Raw genomic sequence first — 12,130 nt, forward strand, 5'->3', positions numbered from 1 at the left:
ATTACACTTTTATAGGCTCCTGACTTGGGACAGGCACATACATGTACATACAGAATGTGGCGGGCTTAAACATGTTAGCGGGATCCCAACCCTCCCCCTAACCTGGGACAGTGGTGTAACAGTACAATATAAGAAAGAACTATAAAAATCAGTTGAAAGAGGCTAAACTCATCAGATGGATAAATACAAATACAAGTGGACGTGGTCGGGTAGTTGTACATCCAAACAACAAAAAGACACTAAGTACAAATCTGAGAGTACTCGCAGTTACTGACAGCTAGTTCAAAGCCACTAACAACTGATAAAAAAATCTTGCATCTAAGACTAAATTATCAATCCTTAAGCTCCCTTTAGAATTTTATAAATTTTAGATTTTACATTTCTGAGTTATGGGGTTTTATTCATTAAAAAAGGGGGGATTTTCCAGTTTTTGGACAACAACTCAAAATTGCTTTAAGCAGTTCACATGAAACTTTGGTGAATTATTTATAGCTATTGATGTAATCTCCCTATTGATTTTCATAAATTTCAAATATGACATTGAGAAGAAATTGAACTTTATTTGTTTATAGTCTGGCAACAGATTTATTAAGTATTGCACAACAGCAAGAAATCTTTAATTGAATATAAATTCAATTCATATAACCGATTTCAAGTTCATTGACTACATTTATTCAGAAACTATAATATGTCAAATATTTAATTACAGTCCAAATTCAGACCTGTATCAAGCTTGAATATTGTGTCCATTTTTGCCCCAGCTGTTCAGGGTAGTACCTCTGCGGGTGTATCCAGCTGCGCTCAGCGAATCAGTTTATTTCTTAATTAAGAACTCCTTTTTATACGACCGCAAACAAATTTTTATGGTCGTATATTGGTATGACGTTGGCGGCGTCGTCGTCGTCCGAAGACACATTAGTTTTCGCACTCTAACTTTAGTTTAAGTGAATGGATCTCAATGAAATTTTAAAATAAGGTTCAATACCACAAAAGGAAAGTGGGGATTGATTTTGGGGGTTATGGTACCAACAGTTAAGGAATTAGGGGCCAAAAATAAGCATTTTTGTAACTTCCAGACATAACTTGTGTGTAAGTGTATGGATCTCTCTGACATTGTACCACAAGGTTCCATATCACAAAGGGAATGCTGGGATTGATTTTTGGGGGTAATTGCCTCCAAATTTTAGGAATTAGGGGCCAAAAAGGGGCAAAAAACAAGCATTTTTCTAGTTTCATGGCAATAACTTTTGTGTAAGTGTATGGATCTTTATGAAATTGTACTACAAGGTTCCATATCACAAAGGGAAAGCTGGAATTGAGGTTTGGGGTAATTGCCCAAAAAGTTTAGGAATAAGGGGCCAAAAATAAGCATTTTTCTAGTTTCCAGACAATAACTTGTGTTCAAGTGTATGGATCTCTCTGAAATTGTACTGCAAGGTACCATACCACAAAGGGAATGCTGGGATTGAGTTTGGGGGTAATTGCCTCCAAATTTTAGGAATTAGGGGCCAAAAAGGGGCAAAAAACAAGCATTTTTCTAGTTTCATGACAATAACTTGTGTGTAAGTCTATGGATCTCTCTAACATTGTATCACATGGTTCCATATCACAAAGGGAATGCTGGGATTGATTTTGGGGGTAATTGCCTCCAAATTTTAGGAATTAGGGGCCAAAAAGGGGCAAAAAACAAGCATTTTTCTAGTTTCATGGCAATAACTTGTGTGTAAGTGTATGGATCTTTATGAAATTGTACTACGAGGTTCCATATCACAAAGGGAAAGCTGGGTTTGAGTTTGGGGGTAATTGCCCTAAACGTTTAGGAATTTGGGACCAAAAAGGGGCCAACAAACAAGCATTTTTCTAGTTTCCAGACAATAACATGTGTTCAAGTGTATGGATCTCTCTGAAATTGTACTGCAAGGTACCATACCACAAAGGGAAGGCTGGGATTGAGTTTTGGGGTGATGAATCATAAGGGGGTTCAAAAAATTGGGGGGGGGGGATTCTTTTTCCTTTTTTTTCTTTAAAATTTTCCATTTTAAATTGGTTATTTCTGATTTATATATAAAAGCAAATAATAATGATATGGTTTGAATAGGTAAATTAAATTTTTTTAAGTATCTTAGACCACTTTCATTCTGTGTCAGAAACCTATGCTGTGTCAAATATTTAATTACAATCCAAATTCAGTGCTGAATCAAGCTTGAATGTTGTGTTCATACTTGCCCCAACTGTTCAGGGTTCGACCTCTGCGTCCGTATCAAGCTGCGCCCCAGCGGAGCATTTTATTTCATTCATAAATTACTTTATGCTTGGAAATATAATTTTGCTTGGAGTTGAAAGAGTTGACATGTTGCAATGTACATTTACTCTACATAGTTCTATGGTACCAAATCAAAAGTTTATATAAAGAAAGAAGTCAAAGGTTTCCCATCATAGTTTAGTTACATACATTTTTTTTTGTACCTGAGGTCGTTGAATATAGATCATTATATAAATAAGGAGATGTGTTATGATTGCCAATGAAAAAACTAAGGATTTTCTTATCCAAGGAATAGATTTCCTTAGCCGTATTTGGCACAACTTTTTGGAATTTTGGGTCCTCAATGCTCTTCAACTTTGTACTTGTTTGGCTTTGTTACTATTTTGATCTGAACGTCACTGATGAGTCTTATGTATACGAAACACACGTCTGGCGTATTAAATTATAATCCTGGTACCTTTGATAACTAATTTGACTATAAACATAGATAAAAAAGGTACAAACTGGACATAATGCACTAGTTCATAAACAAGTGAGAACAATCGCCTTCATATAGTGCTCAGAATATGACATTCATAAAACTTATTCAATATCATTAGAGAACTCTAAATCTTAAATACTGAAAGCCACCTCTGATAAGTACACTGTACTATGCAAGATAATGATATAACTGGACTTAAAATACACACAACCTGTAATTAACTGCCTTTACAGCGCTTTCGTGCTTTGATTTACTCTTGTGATTGGTTCAGGTAAAGATTAACCACTGATTGTACCCTTGTCAATGATATTTGTAGGCAGTAGTTTTATAAGCATTTACACATCATTTTGATTTCCATGCTGACTAGTTTGTCCTGTCAGTATGTTATGATTCATTCACCGGACACTGCCTGAAACTTTTGGATTGTGTATATATGTATTAATTGTGACTGAGTTAGTCATTTCTGTGTATTTATATTATATATGGCATGTATGGTACATAGAATTTCTTTTATTCTGACAGAAAAGAAATACCATTCAGTTGCCTCCAATCTCAGCAGGTGATGGGAAATAAGTTTTCTGATTTTGACATGTTTGAGATGAACCTTAAAATATTATGGCACTTAATAATGAAAAAAACAATTGATTGATTGTGCTGAATGTCATGTAAGCACTTTTGGCTATTTCTTGGCTGTACATTTGTATTGGTGAACACTTGTAGACAGGGATTTAATATGAAATGAGCAGCAGAAAAAAAATAGGTCACTATTTCCAACTTCATGGTATAAACATGATAAATGTAAAGTATAAGGTTGAGAAATTGAGATGATATATATGACAAGGTTGTTGATTGAATCATAGGTACATGTACATGTATCTGAAACTAATTGGATGTGGGTTTTTTTCACCATGTTCACAGATGCGATTAAAATTAGTCGTGTATATATATGCATCCGATATTTGTCAAACTGGTTATCACTTTATGATATAGTGTAAGCATAAATAATGAGAGCTCAAGGTACATTTTTTTGAAGTATGGGGTACTCAATGCTGTAGCAAGCCATACAAAATACTGGCCTGGTAACTAGTGAAAATTCATATTCATTCATAGGCAAAAAAATTACCCTACCCCACCAGAATAAAATTCAAAAAGACATCCCAATTATGATTTACAAATTGATACCAGTCACACTTGAGATACAGGAGATATCCAACTAGTAAAATGTGAATATTTATATGCAGGTAGGAGTTAATATTTATGATTTAAACATTCATTGTCAATGACAAAGAGCAAACAAAAAAATCATGAATTTTGGTATAAAGTTCTGTATGAAAATGCAACTTTTTTCATTAAAATTTTAATGGTTCCCAATATACAAGCACTAGAAGAGACTTTATAGTATACTATTAATTATATAATGAACTTAAATTTGCAAAAATGAGAACTGCACTATGAGTGACCCTAGATGAGGATTCCGGATTTTGACTAAAAAGGGGGGGCTGCGTGTCCCAACACTAATCGAAGTTATGGACATATAAGAAGTGTATACATTAACCATAAATTGGTTGATACACAAGGGATCAGAGCCCACATGAATCCGCCTCTGCCATTTCAGCCATTTGCGGTGATATACACAAGAGGCGGAATGCAAGAAGATGTAAATATTCTATTTTATGAAAGTCCAGCCTGTCACAATAAAAATTCCCTGAAAAAAAAAACAATACTGAATAGGAAGCTTCAATAAATTAAGCAAGCAATAAGAGAATATTTGTTTATTCGCTCCAACATGACGTTATTATATGAAACGCTACACGGTGAGTACAAAAAATACACTGAGTTTTTCCGTCAGCCGATCCGACTACTGCAGGGTCATTCAAACGTTTTTCTCTCACATTTCAAGGCGATAATGCTACTTCATGCTAAATTAATTGAAAAGGGCAGGTGCAAGAGCTATACCAACCCACTTGATTCTGGTATTGGTAGAAAGGCCACATTTCAAATTTTTCAAAAAGTGCTGTGCCAAGTTATATAGCGTTCGTGTAAAAGAAATTTCACAACCCGAAGTGCCAAAAAGTCAATAAATCGAAAAAATTCTCCACGTTTTATTGTTTTTTATTTACAACACCTCTATTAAAAACTAGGCACAGCACTTTTCCAGCAAAATAAGTTATCCTGATTACAGTGAGCCAAAAACCAGGGCGATCGGATTTCATCTTGCACCTGCCCTTTTGACTTTTTTAGGAAATGTCCTTACTTTCAGTTTGAAGTCACGTGACACTAGTGTATTTATATTTTTCTATAAATAAAAGTTTGGAATGTGATTCAGAATAGCCCCTTTTCCCTCTGTTTACGCTTTTGACGTGCATTTTAACCGTTAAGCAAAGAAAATTAACTTTGAGTTCAATATGATTTTTCCTGTGTATACAAATGGGATATTTCTTGAAACGCCCTTAACGTCCCTGCGACACACAACATAAAACAAAAACCCTGTAGACGAACCACGAATAACCCGACTATACTGACAAATTAGACATATGTGAAATGTACCAAAAATACAAAATTTAAACCACAAACGAAATAAACAGACAAAAAGCTCAGTACAAAATGACCAACCGGACCCACACGTGTAAGAAAGTAATAACAAAAAGCCCGAAAGCGGGATGGATAAATACCGAACCACATCGTCTCGAACATAAGACATAACAAAATATCTAACAGGACTTACAAAAGAAATATCATAACTAAATACATGAATGTTGAATATATAAATACCGAGACACGTATGATTGTCAATGAAACAACTCTCCACAAGAAACTTAATGACGTCGAAATAAGCAACTATAGTTCACCGTACGGCCTTTGTCTTTATCAAAAACCCGTACCGCAACTGCAAGCTATAAAAGGAACCAAAATGACAAATGTAAATTCAAACGAGACAAAAATGACCTAAAAGTTTGACCAATTTGGTTCAAAAAGTGTTTGTAATTTCTACATAATACGTATTGCATTACAGTTCTTCTTAGAAAACAAAACATTGAAAAATAGAGTTTTTTCACTGGACTAAAAAGTTTTGTTAAATATTTAAGACGGTCTTTACCTTGTTTGTTGAAAAACAATATTGCATCTTTAATCTGTTAAACATTATTTTGATTGGATTTTTTTTTTCATTATTGTTACATATGTTTCCAGAAATATGCCCGAAGCATTGTTTCTTTGATTGATAACGCATGCAAATTAAAAGAAAAAAAAATAGTGTAGCCAAACAAACGTTAGTCCACAGGATATTTCAGTCGTCCGTTTTAATCGATTTTTCTGCCGTTTTTATGCACCTTTGATAGCAACTCCTTTGGAAACATAGGCCAAGCCAAAAGTATAGATTTCCGTATTGCAGTTTGAAGCCTGTATTTTTGTAGCAATCCAGAAAATGTTTATGTAATTCAAAAATTTACATTTATTCTTTTATATTTTATTTCTAAAAATTATCGTTCAACAAATTCCAAACTTTGTTAAACAATGGCCCTGTTTTAAAAAAATTAGATGTAAAGATTGTCTTACCGTGAACAGTGTAGGTCTGTTTATGTCGAAAAGAAATCTGGATGCTTTCTTGAATATCAAAATTTATCTTACCTCCTATACACATCTAGGAATATGATTGGTTAAAAGCAACCGCGTGGAGACCGTGTATATTTCATATGGGGTTAGAAGGCGGGGCTTATTTCAATACACGGTTAGTAGTGGTGTTACGTCCCTTTATGAAAACAACACGGTGTTGAGAAATTATTTGAAAGGTTTCAACAGATGAAGAAATTGATGATGAAAGATTGAAATAAATTCTTAAACACATTTAAAGCTAACAAGTTGTTATTGTTTGCATTTGTTTTTGTATAGACCAGTGGAAATAGGTTCTTAATACTAACGGTATTAAAGACTTGATCACTTCAATAAGCCACATGTTTAGATAGTCGGTAAGATAAATTCGTTACACAGTTTGCTAGTGACCTAATACGATGTATATATACAAAGCAGAAGTGTGTTTTCCTTTCATGGATAAGGTCCATTTTATAATTTTCAGTCACGCAAAAAGTGATATACTGTTTTTATTAAATTTTATATTTGAAGTAGTGGTCATATTTCAGTAAATTGTTGATTATGATATTTTCATCCCAAAAATTCCCTTAAGTTGTACCTTTATAGCAATAGTATGATGAAATTAAGAAAGTTACCTTGCAACTGTTAATATTCACCCAAAGCATGCATTGACACTGAAATAAAGTATGCGTTATCATGCAAATAATGTGTTTGTGTAGCAAAAGTGTTTGTTTATGAAATATTTAGTTTATAAACAATACATAGTATAATAGAAAGTGACAGTGGAGACTCAGTAAGAATATGAAAAAAGAAAGATAAAATACAGACATTTCAAAGTTGAAGAATAAGCAGCTTTTTGTGATCAGGTACAGTAAGCATTATTATACTTCATGTTAGATTGCATGTTGTTTTTATTAGTGAGTACAAGAGTAGTATTCTACTCTTACACATGGGTCAGCGAGAACATTTTTGTAAATGATATTATCTCATACTAGCAAATAAAAATTTGCAAAACAGAAATCGTCAAATTTAGATAACTTATTGACATATAGTTCCTTCCTGGGAATATTTCTAAATACTGTGGATGATTGGTCCCAAATCAGTATTCTCAGCTTTTTAGCTGATAGTTCCACTAAGTAGCAAACATTACTATTAATGATATGCATCATAGTTTTTCAAAGGCTAAACAAAACAATATAAAAATAACTTTATACAATATGACAACAAGTAACAATTTACCCTAGACACAACCTTAAAGACTCATTCTCAATCATTATATAGTATAGAGAAATATAAATAACTCTCATTGAAAACAAAATACTCTTTACCAATTGCAAGAAAATATGTAGAAGTTTGGATCATTCCTATTTTATATGTTATTAAAATAGATGAATTTAAAACTTTTAAAAATACATGATTACGATTTAACTAAATATGTGATTGAATTTATATATAGTGTTAAATGAAGGTTAGAAGGTTAATGATTTTTTTTCAGAAACAAGTGCCTGCGACTTCAACTCCTGAATTGGAACATGTTTATAAATATCTTTTTTTATGAATTTGCATTCTTTGTGTTTCGTGAAACATTAATCAAAACAGAATTTGAGATTTTTTGGTTTTTTTAGTGAATCAATCATATATGGTACTACTAGGGGGTGTGTGGGGAGGGGGGGGGGGGTGGTGTGTTTGACAACCTTGACTACCTATGAGAGTGTTGCACGGTCGGTCATATATGGAGACATTAATTTGTAAGGCTTAGTAATTTATAATTTTTGGAGGATTATATGTAAAAAATTGTCTTTTAAGGACAATTAATCCTTTAAGCAGTCAATTGATGGTTTTCAAGCATATCTGCAATTTCTAGTTTTCTGTGTAGTGTTATGTTAAGTATTGTTTGTCTTTTCATCATGTTTTTCTTTTGATCAGTGTTCTGATTTTCTTGTAGCTGGATATTGGTTACCCCCTTGGTGTCTTCTCTCACTCCTTCGTAGATTTTGTATTGTAGATTATTGTTACTGTAAAAAATATTCTTTTCCTCTTTTTAACTTATCAAAATAAAATGCAAAAATGGTCAAACTGGTTAGAAAATCATCATTCAAGGACTCTTGAGAATTTTAGTGTTTAAGGGAAGTAGCTAAATCCAATTTCTGAGCATTTTACTCTGTTAAAATTTGTGCCCCTATTATGGTTTTCTAAATATTAAACAGTTACTTGCACTTTAAATATATGTTCTATATTTAGCAATGGTGACATGTTGTTTGATTGGCATGAACACCAGGAAAAAATCTTACAAAAGACACTAGAGGACAAATTTGTTTCAAATGGCTTGGCAATCTCCGGCGCAGAGATCATATCCGTTCCGTTCTATACTATGTAACATTACAATCAATATGAAGTTAAGTATTACAAAGCACGTTTGAAACTGATATGAATTCTGTACTGGAGATTGATTGCTTGGTGGTTTCAAAGGAGAAAATTGTGTTTCATTTTCACTTAGACATTATACAGACAATGGATTATGAATGCCAAGTAATGAGAATAGATAAACTGATCTTAAGGGAGTACAAAGGACTGTATTTTGAAATAGTTGGTTTCTACATAAACAAATAATTAATTCAGATATTTTATATACTTTTCCTTAGCACAAAAATGACATATACTTTTTACGGAGTGTTTACAAGCGGAAACCCAGTTGAAATTAAACAAAAGAAATGGAACTCTTTAGTAGAGAAGGTAAAAAAGGCCTAGTTGGTAAATCTGTTTTTATGGGCTTTAAAAGTTTAATGAATATGCATAATTTAGAATTTTATGCATCTTACATATGTGTTTTACTTAGATTATGGTATTGAGCGTTAGGATATTTTTAAACTTTTAAATTAAAGACATATTTTCACAAAACAGTCCATTGTGGTAGGTGCAAATACATGGGGATTTTTTTGTGCATAAGCATAAATTCCCCCAAAACAAATTCCAAAGATCCCCCAAAACAAATTCCAAAGAAAGATAATAGATTGATCTTTTTAAAGCATTATTTGCATCTCTACCCCCGGGAACAGTTTTTTGGGAAAAATCCCCAAAATGGGCAATGATCTCATCGAAAAGAGAAAGTCGAGTACACCTTTTTATGTTCTGGCATGTTTCAATTGAGTTGACTATTCTGTCTTCAAATCATACAAAAGACAAATGTTTAATACATCCTATAGGTTGATATAATAACATTAAAAATTTACAGTACTGAAAATTAAATACATGGGTCAAGTGAAATACGTTTCTTATGAGTTATGACAAAAGAGTAGGTGTGTTCAAATAACAATTTTTTACTAAAAGTACTTGACGACAGACTTTACAAGTGAATCTTAGAAATGCATACCTTCAAAAAAGCTTCAATTTATGTGTGTGTTATCTATGGTAATTAGTTTTCAACCTCTGAAAATTTTTAGTCTGCCCTTCCACGAAATATCTAATTAGATTTTTTTTTTTTTAACTTTCGAAAATTCCCCCTGACAATCGATCAGACAATAGTTTTAAGTTGACCAAAGCAAAGCACAAAAGTACATTGAATGATGCTCAGTAGCTAGTAGATACATTTGTCTTTTAAAATACAACTGTCATATATGGATCGTAATGATGCTATGTGGATAAATTGATCGGTTTTCAAGAGCTAAATTGACAGCGCGTCATCACTACAATGGCTTCCATTTTTACGATTATAAAAATGAGGTGGCGTAATGGGGAGAATCCTTACTGTTTATACTCTCATTTAAAACATAGATTACATATCAGTCATCAATAAATGCTTTAGCAAATCATGCAATTGACATTTAAAAACTATTGTTAAATAACAAAAGTGCATTTATCAATAAATGTTTTAGCAAATTATGAGGTTGACATCTAAAGTCCATTGATAAATTACAAAAGTGCACTTGGTTTTTGTATTTCAACAAATCTGGCAGTATAAGCGACACTAGAGGACAAATTAGCACGATGTTTTCCAACATTTAATTCTTAAAAAATATACAATAAACATATATTTGCCTAAATACCTCTATAATCGGAGAATGTTGTGGCTGGTGACATTTAAATAATACTTTTATTTTATGTGGTATTTTATATATAACTTGTTATTTAGTCAAAATCAATGAGAAGTGAGCTATATTAAGGCTTATTACATTAAGAGCAAATTACATACATTTTTTCCTCCTGACACAAACTTTAACTGGAATTGCTGACGCGCAAAAAAAAGGTAAATATTTCACAATAAATTTCCTTCTATAGTATTAAAGTATTCAGCTTTTACAAAAGATGAAAAAATAATTAATTTTGAAAAAATTGTCAAATGAACATCAAGTTTATTATTTCATGATTTGTTTTCTTCGTCTACATTTAGAAATGTGATTGATTTTTAAAGAATATGCCGTCTTTGTTAAGTGATTAATAAAAAGACAATATAATATATAACAATATACATGTAACATATTTGATCAGCATTGATTTAAGAATTTTCCGAGACATTGCTAATATAAACCTATGATGTAAATTTGATATAAATCTGGCAAAAATTGTTACACTACTGTCTAAGGTTAGGGTGAATGTTGACGCCTGTTAAAACGTTTAACCCCGCTGCATTTTTATGCACCTGTCCCAAGTCAGGACCGTGTTGTTCAGTGGTTGTCGTTTGTTGGTGTGGTTAATAAGTGTTTGTCGTTTCTAGTTTTTTTATATAGATTAGACCGTTGGTTTTCCTGTTTGGATTGTTTTACACTAGTCATTTAGGGCCCTTCATAGCTTGCTGTTCAGTGTGAGCCAAGGCTCCGTGTTGAAGGCCGTACTTTGACCTATAATTGTTAACTTTTATACATTGTGACTTGGATGTAGAGTTGTCTCATTGGCACTCATACCACATCTTCTTATTTATAGCTGATATAAATCTATGACGTAAGTTTTATAAAAAAAGAGGTGTGCATGTGAGAGCGCCAACAAGACCGAAATGACAGATGCACTGATGAAGACCTAATATATATATTTCTATTTCCCATGCAAAGCATCCCAAGACAATTATTACCATGGCAACATATTTAACTTTTAGATTTTCATTTTTTTATTGCATTGTTGAAGATTTGTCCTTATATTTGGAGCATCTTCTTTGTTGCATATGAAATGTGTAGTATGAGTGAAGTGAAATAATTTTATCAAAGTATAAATGGAGAAGATAGTCATGCCATGGACTATAAAAATTTCACAAGGGATTATTTGCATGGATTTTCTAAGTTTTGTCTGATTTTACTTCTAACTTTTAATAAATATTTGATATGACAGAGAAATAAGTTGCCATTTTACTGAAGAATCCACAATTATTTTGACTATTATACTAAACGATATGGCTCACACAATGGTGTCACTACTGATAATACGGTAAGAATATCTATTGGATTTTTGCCGTCCTTTTTAGTCCTCTTTTGATCTGGATGCTCTAAAAGGTTTATTATTTGACTTCCAAAACTTTTGATCATGTGAGAGAACTGTGTTCTTTCAATGAATGGTCACTTTTTTTCATGATGTCATAATAATGAAACCAGAGGAAAGCAAGAAAATTTGAAGTCATAATTGAATTTTGACCAATTGCAAATTGAGTTCAAGAAAACATACATTTACATTTTAAAAAAACAATGACATGTTTCACCCCTTTTTTCCTACATTAATCAAATTTGTTCTTTTTTCCTAACAAATTTGTGACTTTTTTCTGTGACCTTTTTTTAACGTTTACCTATGTCGAATATACGGTCAGACGGGCGACTTCG

At 32.5% G+C, this 12,130-nt stretch overlaps 1 protein-coding gene and 1 long non-coding RNA gene across 6 annotated transcripts in view; one reads left to right on the forward strand and one right to left on the reverse strand.

Annotated features, from left to right (window-relative positions):
- LOC127707436 (chitotriosidase-1-like) overlaps positions 1 to 12,130 on the reverse strand; it is a 177,989-nt gene that overhangs the window by 76,002 nt on the left and 89,857 nt on the right. Inside the window, exon 1 of one of the 3 annotated variants that reach the window (XM_052211958.1) lies at positions 6,300 to 6,334. The exons of the other annotated variants lie outside the window; for them this stretch is intronic. The gene's annotated coding sequence lies outside the window, so the exon portion shown is untranslated. Of the gene's footprint in view, positions 1 to 6,299; positions 6,335 to 12,130 lie in introns of those variants that run through there. 3 annotated transcript variants of the gene reach the window in all.
- LOC127707452 (uncharacterized) overlaps positions 1 to 12,130 on the forward strand; it is a 78,461-nt gene that overhangs the window by 56,375 nt on the left and 9,956 nt on the right. Inside the window, exon 1 of one of the 3 annotated variants that reach the window (XR_007984865.1) lies at positions 10,466 to 10,575. The exons of the other annotated variants lie outside the window; for them this stretch is intronic. This is a non-coding gene — a long non-coding RNA (uncharacterized LOC127707452). Of the gene's footprint in view, positions 1 to 10,465; positions 10,576 to 12,130 lie in introns of those variants that run through there. 3 annotated transcript variants of the gene reach the window in all.

This window comes from Mytilus californianus, unplaced genomic scaffold (genome assembly GCF_021869535.1).
Source record: "Mytilus californianus isolate M0D057914Y unplaced genomic scaffold, xbMytCali1.0.p SCAF_7, whole genome shotgun sequence".
Lineage (NCBI taxonomy): Eukaryota > Metazoa > Mollusca > Bivalvia > Mytilida > Mytilidae > Mytilus > Mytilus californianus.